Here is an 8,843-nt window from a genome sequence, read left to right as displayed (position 1 = left end):
GGGCTCTCTACTCTGTTCCACCGGTCTATGTGTCTGTTTTTATGCCAGTACCATGCTGTTTTGGTGATCACAGCTTTGTAGTAAAGCTTGAAATCAGGTAACGTGATGTCCCCAGTCTTATTTTTGTTTTTCAACATTTCCTTAGCGATTTGGGGTCTCTTCTGATTCCATACAAATTTTTGGATTATTTGCTCCAGCTCTTTGAAGAATACCGGTGGAATTTTGATTGGAATAGCATTAAAAGTATAGATTGCTCTAGGCAGTATAGACATTTTAACAATGTTTATTCTTCCGATCCAAGAGCATGGAATGGTCTTCCATCTTTTTGTGTCTTCTTCAATTTCTTTCATGAGTGTTCTGTAGTTCCTTGAGTACAGATCCTTTACCTCTTTGGTTAGGTTTATTCCCAGGTATCTCATGGTTCTTGGTGCTATAGTAAATGGAATTGATTCTCTAATTTCCCTTTCTGTATTTTCATTATTAGTGTATAAGAAAGCCACTGATTTCTGTACATTGACTTTGTATCCACCCACATTGCTGAATTGTTGTATGAGTTCTAGCAGTTTGGGGGTGGAGTCTTTTGGGTTTTCCATATAAAGAATCATGTCATCTGCAAAGAGAGAGAGTTTGACTTCTTCATTACCAATTTGGATACCTTTTATTTCTCTTTGTTGTCTGATTGCTGTTGCTAGGACTTCTAATACTATGTTGAACAAGAGTGGTGAGAGACGGCATCCCTGTCGTGTTCCTGATCTCAAAGGGAAGGCTGCAAGCTTTTTCCCATTGAGGATGATATTTGCTGTGGGTCTTTCATAGATTTTATGAAGTTCAGGAATGTTCCCTCTATCCCTATACTTTGAAGCGCTTTAATCAGGAACGGATGCTGGATTTTGTCAAATGCTTTTTCTGCATCAATTGAGAGGACCATGTGGTTCTTCTCTTTTCTCTTATTAATTTGTTCTATCACATTGATTGATTTGCAAATGTTGAACCATCCTTGTAGCCCAGGGATGAATCCCACCTGGTCATGGTGGATAATCTATTTAATGTGCTGTTGACCCTGTTTGCTAGGATCTTGTTGAGAATCTTAGCATCCATATTCATCAGTGATATTGGTCTGCAATTCTCCTTTTTAGTAGTGTCTTTGCCTGGTTTGGGGATGAGGGTAATGCTGGCTTCATAGAAAAGAGTCTGGAAGCTTTCCTTCTGCTTCAATTTTTTTAAACAGCTTCAGGAGAATAGGTGTTATTTCTTCTTTGAAAGTTTGGTAGACAGCTTTGCGCAGTAGCAGTATTGTAGGCAATGAGGTTTATCCGAGGAGCGATTATTGCTAATTGAAAGTTTGGTAGAATTCCCCAGGGATTCCATCAGGTCCTGGGCTCTTGTTTTTTGGGAGGTTTTTGATCACTTCTTCAATCTCATTGCTAGATATTGGTCTATTCAGGTTGTCAATTTCTTCCTGGTTCAATTTTGGGAGTTTATTGTTTTCCCAGAATGCATCCATTTCATCTAGGTTGCTTAGCTTATTGGCATATAACTGTCGATAGTAACTTCTGATGGTTGTTTCTACTTCCTTAGTGTTCATTGTGATCTCTCCCTTTTCATTCATAATTTTATGAATTTGAGCTTTCTCTATTTTCTTTTGGATTAGTGTGGCCAATGGTTTATCGATCTTATTGATTCTTTCAAAAAACCAGCTTATAGTTTCATTGATATGTTCTACTGTATCTTTGGTTTCTACCTCATTGATCTCAGCTCTAATCTTGATTATTTCCCTGCTTATGTGTGGAGTTGGTTTGATTTGTTGTTGATTCTCCAGTTCTTTAAGGTGTAGAGACAACTGGTGTGTTCTGTATTTTTCAATTTTTTTGAGGGATGCTAGGATGGCTATGTATTTCCCCCTTAGGACTACCTTTGCTGTATCCCATAGGTTTTGGATCGAAGTGTATTCATTCTCATTGGTTTCCATGAATTGTTTCAGTTCTTCTTTGATCTCCTTGTTGATCCAAGCATTCTTAAGCAAAGTGGTCTTTAGCTTCCAGGTGTTTGAGTTGCTTCTGAACTTTTCCTTGTGATTGAGCTCCAGTTTCAAAGCATTGTGATCTGAGAATGTGCAGGGAGTAATCTCAGTCTTTTGGTATCAGTTGAGTCCTGATTTGTGACCCAGTATGTGGTCTATTCTGGAGAAGGTTCCATGTGCACTTGAGAAGAATGAGTATTCTGTTGTTTTAGGGTGGAATGTTCTGTATATATCTATGAGGTCCATCTGGTCCAATGTGTCATTCAATGCTCTTGTTTCTTTATTGATTTTCTGCTTCAATGATCTATCTGTTTCTGAGAGAGGCATGTTAAGATCTCCAACGATTAGTGTATTCATATCACTATGACTCTTTATCTTGATTAACAGTTTTCTTATGTAATTGGCTGCTCCCATATTGGGGGCATAGATATTTACAATTGTTAGATCATCTTGGTGGATAGTCCCTTTAAGAATGATGTAGTGTCCTTCTGTATCTCTGACTACAGTCTTTAGTTTAAAATCTAATTTGTCTGATATGAGAATCACTACCCCAGCCTTCTTTTGAGGCCCATTGGCATGAAAGATGCTCTCCCTTCACTTTCAGTCTGGGTGTATCTTTAGGTTAAAAATGGGTCTCTTGTAGACAACATATGGATGGATCCTGTCGTTTTATCCAGTCTGCAACCCTGTGCCATTTTATGGATGCATTTAGGCCATTCACATTGAGGGTGATTATTGATAGATACGTTTTTATTGACATTGTGTTACCTTTGAAGCCTTTCTTTCTGTAGATTGTCTCTATATTTCTGTTCAATGCTATTCTTGGGCTTTTTCCGCTTTTATAGAACCCCCCTTAATATTTCCTGCAGTATTGGCTTGGTGGTTGCATAGTCTTTTAAGCCTTGCCAGTCTTGGAAACTCTTTATCTCTCCATCCATTTTGAATGTCAGTCTTGCTGGATATTCTTGGCTGCATGTTCTTCTCATTCAGTGCCCTGAATATATCTTGCCAGCCCTTTCTGGCTTGCCAGGTTTCTGTGGACAGGTCTGACGTTATTCTGATGGGCTTTCCTCTGTATGTAAGGATCTTCTTTGTCCTAGCTGCTTTCAAGAGGTTCTGCCTACGATTATAATTCTTCATTCTTACTATTAGTTGTCTCCAGGACTTTCGAGAATCTGTAATCTTGGGGGGGAACCTTTCGGCCTCTAGTACATGAATGCTGGTTCTATTCACGAGATTCAGAAAATTTTCATGAAGAACTTGTTCCACTATATCTTCTAGACTTCTTTCTTTCTCCTCCCCTTCAGGGATTCCAATAATTCTGACGTTGGAACGTTTCATGGCATCATTTATTTCCCTGATTCTGTTTTCATGGCTCCTAAGCTGTTTGTTCTAGGCTTCCTCCTGATCCTTTCTCTCTATCTGTTTGTCCTCCAGATCACTAATTCTATCTTCTGTCTCAGTTACTCTAGCATTGAGAGAATTTAGATTAGATTGGAACTCATTGAGAGCATTGTGAAGCTCATACCTGGTAGCTTTCAGTTCTTCCCTAATATTAAAAACATAATCTCTGGTCGTTTTCAGTTTGGCCCTAATCAATTCCATTTGGTCACCCATGGCTTTCTCCAACCTAGGTATTGCTTGGATAATTGTTAGCCTGAATTTTCTTTCCTACATATTGTCTATGTTGATAGCTGTTAGCTCTGTTGCAGAAGGTCCATCCTCTATTTTTCTTCTGTTGGGCATTCATCCTCCTAGTCATTTTGGTGAGAGATGGCTGAACGGGTGTAGCTGGATGTATCAACTGTGGTGCATCCAAGGTGCACCCTGGAATGCTTCTGAGCAATCAGGGTTCTCCACCCAAATGAGAGGAAAAAGAAAAGGAAAAGAAGAAAAGAGAAAAGGAGAGAGACAGGAACAAAAGGTGAGATAAAAGAGAAGGTTCAGCCCAAATGGGCTTCAAGGTAAGTATACAAACAAAAACAGACAAACAAAAAGACTGATAAAAGTATATGACAAGAGAAAAAAAATATATATATATATGCAAATAAAGGAAGAACCTTGTCAAAAGAACCCCGAGTGTAAGATTTATATACTATCAGGACAAACACAAAAACACAGAAATACTGGTGGAAGAAAAAGATGGGAGAGTGGTTGTATATTCTCAGTGTGGGTGAGGAAGGTTATTTGATTCTTCCTGGATATATCTTGATATCTTTGTTAAAGGACTCAACTTTCCTAAGATAAAGGGGGATTAGGAATTGGTTTACCTATAGGGGTGGCATTAATTGGGGAAAGGGAGATTTGTTTGTGATCCCTTATACAGAGAGATTGACCTGGTCAGTTAAAAATCCATCATATTTTCTGATCAAAACTTTAACATGCTTAAAATATCAAGAACATTCAAAAAGCCAGATGGTGCAAAATTATATAGTTACAATTTCCTCATACCAGCAATACTGAATATATATTTCAAAAGGGTACCAAACCTCCAGTTAAGTCTTCTTGTTGCAAAATAATTGGAATTCAGAAACAAAGCTCTAGTTCTCAAATAAGGAAAATTATTTAATTCAGAGTCACTAATCTGAGTTTTTATTTTGTTAATGTTCAATGGGTTACCACATCAGTCGAAGGGTATTCTTTTTGTACTGTGTATTAACTAAATATGTCAGAACAGCTAATATTTTCCTGCTAAATAGAACAAAGTCTTATGAACAGGAACTTTGATTTTGTATAGCAAGGGAGGTAATCACTTTCAAAAACTTATTAAAAGATTTCCATTCCTGGTTGGATGTGATTTGTTGTGTCAGCATACTCAAAAACAATAAAAAAGATGAATAAATTACAAAAGTCATATTTTTTACGGACATCAAAAGTCTTTTGGAGTGACAATAATGAGATAAATTATATTCCAGAAAAGCAAGAGACACTCCCACAATGAGCTTAGAGTTACAACTGGTTTCTTGTCTTTGCTGGGAATTATTTAGTGATTCTGAGCATGAAGGAGGTCAGGCTTCTCTCAAGCAGATGACTCTCATGGCAAAGAGGAAAGCAGCAGGCTTTTGGCTTTGTTGTAGACCTAAATCCTTGTTTGATTGGTTATTCATAATCTCACTACTATGTACTCTTGCCGGGGAAAGGTGGATCAATTTTATATGATTTACATAGGCCCAATATTTGTTCCTTAAAGATTTTTCTTAGAAAATGAGATAGTCAAATATTTCTCATTTAACATATCAGTTTATTTTCCCTTTATCATCCTTCATTTTTATTCAGGAAAACCTACCACATTATGTGAGATTATGAGGAAAGCTGAAATGTGGTTGATTTGAATTTACTGGAATTTTGAATTTCCTTACTCTTATATCCCTATTTTGAATTTCTTGCAGGACTGCATTGCAAATCTGCAAAGCCCCTGCCTAAGGTAATTAAATATGCTTATTTCTTCTTGTTTATGTTTTTATCTCCTGGAATTATTTCTAGCTTCTTATTTCTAGTATTTGATCCCTTAAGTGAAAACACATCACAGCAATTAATGGACATTATTTTCTTAAGCTGTTAATTACACTACCATAGATATCTTATAACATTATCATGGCAACCATTACTGACATTGCCACACATATGATAGGAATGAGATTCCTAGACCCTGAGTTTAGTGGAACCATGGAGTACTCTCTGCACAATGGTCTGAGCTAAAATGAAATGTATGTCTTCCAGGCCCAACATTTAGTTGCCAGATTCAGTTACTCCAGAAGTCTCTTTTCCTTTGTCATGCCGATGGCTTTATTCCAGATGATAGCTAATATATCAACCTGAGTTCTAGATTAAAGAATATACATACCAGCTGCAGCTCAATAGATGAACATACAGCATGAGAAATAAATAAACTGTTTTAGGCCACTGAGGTTTTGGAGTTGTATGTCATTTAGTCTAATCTAGTTGTAGAAATGGATAGTAGTAGGTAAATTATATTACTTTGAGAGTATATCATATAGAGATATGATGGCCCATCCAAAAAACATAGCAGAAGTTCAGTAATGATGAACTGCTTGGTTTGAACAAAGAAGAGAAGTTAGACTGAATAGATAATTGGGAGATAATTTAAATTTTTAAAAAGGGGCAATACTAAGTATTCTTCATTTCAAATTTAGGATCAATGAAGGATCACTGTATAATTTTTAAACAGTAAAATGATACAGCTTACCTTTTCATAAATATTGTTTATTGAATGTTTGGCATGGAGCAAAATTTAACACAGAGAAATGAGCTGAAATACAGATGCAATAGCTCTTGCAAGAGATTATAGAGATACAAACTAGAATATGACAATAATTTTTTATTAGAAATAGAGAGGTTTAAAAAGTACATACAAAGAAAGTAAATAAGATTGGGTGGTTTCTTGGAGGTGGAAATGAAAGGAGAGGGTTCAAGAATGAATCTTTAGCTTTTCGTTTATTTCTATAAGCCTTTCTTTGTTTCTTACTGGCAATTTAGAAGTAAATACTGATATTTACTAAGGTGAAGAAATGAAGGGGAGCAGTTGTGAGGGAAAAATAATATGTTTATATTTTGGCATGCTGAATTTGAGGCACAAATGCAATGTAGATAAGCAAATATTAAGTCAGTGTCTTAATCTCAGGGAATCAGCCTACACAGAGTTTGTGGGGTTTTTTTTTAATTGATACATTATTTTTAGAGACAAATTACATTCACAGCAAAATTGGGCAGAAGGTACAGAGTTCCCACTCTTCACCCACCCCTTTCCCACACACAGCTTCCCCACCATAAATACCTCACACCAGTGTGGCATACTTGTTACAATCAATTAATCAAGGTTTACACATGAGTATCAACCCCTTTCCATAGCTTAAAGTTAACTCTTTGTGTAATACATTTTGTAGGTTTTGATAAATATATAATGTCATGTATCCACTCTTGTATCATACAAAATAGTTTCACTGCTCCAAAAATCTTCTGTGTGTCACTTATTCATCCCTCCCTACCTCAAAATCTCAGGATTGTTTTTTATTGTCTCCATAGTTCTATCTTTTCCATAAACAGTGGTTTTAAATTAAGAATGCCATTGAATAAATTGACATGATTTTTTTCTGGGTCCTTATCATGAAAATTAAGCTACCCAGAGGAAAACCAGAACATAGGTGGAGCACAAGACTAGGAGCCAGACGCCTCTGTGAATGGGAGTTTTTCCTAAAAGCTTGACAGTTGGCATTAGGGAGCATGGGTCATTGATAGCACAGATTAAAAACATAATGTTGAGGATATTTTTTTAAAGCTTACAAAAGGAAATTTTTGGAAATGTGGTCAGAAGGGAGGAGAAAGTAGATCAAGCCTATACCTGGATCTTCATTAATATAGGTATGGTAGAATGAGTAGAATACACTTAAAAGATTATAGGGAAAACCCAATTTTCAGGTAAGACCAGAAAGTATTTGGAATACTCACTATAAAGACAGAGAGTTACTCAGCAATTTTTTTTATTTTTTTATTAAAATATAATGTATTATTTGATTCAGGGGTACAGATCTGTGAATCATCGGACTTACACAATTCATAGCACTCACCATAGCATATACCCTTCCCAATGTCCATAATCCAGCCACCTCATCCCTCACCTTCACCCTCCCCAAAACTCTCAATTTGTTTTCTAGTGTTAAGAGTCTCTTATGCTTTTTCTCCATCCCCGGTCCTCATCTTGTTTCATTTTTTCCCTCACTACCACACAACTCCAGGCCCTGCCTCTCAAATTCCTCATATCAGAGAGATCATATTATTATCATCTTTCTTTGATTGACTTTGTTTAGCATACTACACTCTAGTTCCACCCATGTCATTTCAAATGGCAAGACTTCATTTCTTTTGATGGCTGCAGAGTATTCCATTGTATATATATACCACTTCTTCTTTATCCATTCATCTGTTGATGGATATCTAGGTTTTGGCTATTATGAACAGTGCTTCTATAAACATTCAGGTGCACATGCCCCTTTGGATCACTATGTTTGTATCTTAAGGGGAAACACCCATTAGTGCTATTGCTGGGTCATAGGGTAGCTCTATTTACAGCTTTTTGAGGAACCTCCATACTGTTTTCCACAGTGGCTATACCAACTTACATTCCAGGGTAGGAGGTACCACTTTCTTCTCATCTTCACCAACATCTGTCATTTTCTGACTTGTTAATTTTAGCCATTTTGATTTGTGTGAGGTGGTATCTCACTGGGGTTTTGATTTGTATATGGTGAAGAGAACAAGAATCAAAATCCAGCAGACACAAAGATTCTCCCAAAATCAATAAAAATAGGTCAACAGCTCGTCATCTAATAGTAAAACTTACAATTCTGAGTGACAAACAGAAAATTCTGAAAGCAGCTCGGGAAAAGAGGTCTGTGACATACAATGGTTGAAATATTAGATTGGCAGCAGATCTATCCACAGAGACCTTGCATGCAGGAAAGGATTGGCATGATATATTCAGAGCACTAAATGAGAAAAATATGCAGCCAAGAACACTATATCCAGCTAGGCTGTCATTGAAAATAGAAGGAGAGATAAAAAGCTTCTAGGACAATCAAGAACTAAAAGAATTTGCAAACACCAAACAAGCCCTGGAAGAAATATTGAAAGGGGTCCTTAAGCAAAGAGAGAGTCTAAAAAGTAACAGACCAGAAAGGAACAGAGACAATATACAGTAACAGTCATGTTACAGGCAATACAATGGCACTAAATTCATATCTCTCAATAGTTACCCTGAATGTAAATGGGCTCGATGCCCAATCAAAAGACACAGGGTATCAGAATG

The 8,843-nt window shown here is 36.7% G+C and overlaps 1 non-coding gene across 1 annotated transcript; it reads left to right on the top strand.

Moving 5' to 3' along the window:
• Window positions 1-1,273: 1,273 nt before the first annotated feature.
• Window positions 1,274-1,408, top strand: LOC116585367. Its single transcript, XR_004283569.1, has one exon. It is a non-coding gene; the product is annotated as a U4 spliceosomal RNA (small nuclear RNA).
• The last annotated feature ends 7,435 nt before the right edge of the window (window positions 1,409-8,843 follow it).

Source organism: Mustela erminea, chromosome 2 (assembly GCF_009829155.1).
Source record: "Mustela erminea isolate mMusErm1 chromosome 2, mMusErm1.Pri, whole genome shotgun sequence".
NCBI classification, from domain to species: domain Eukaryota; kingdom Metazoa; phylum Chordata; class Mammalia; order Carnivora; family Mustelidae; genus Mustela; species Mustela erminea.
The sequence above is the reverse complement of the archived record's forward strand: the minus strand, read 5'-3'. Positions and strand labels throughout refer to the sequence as shown.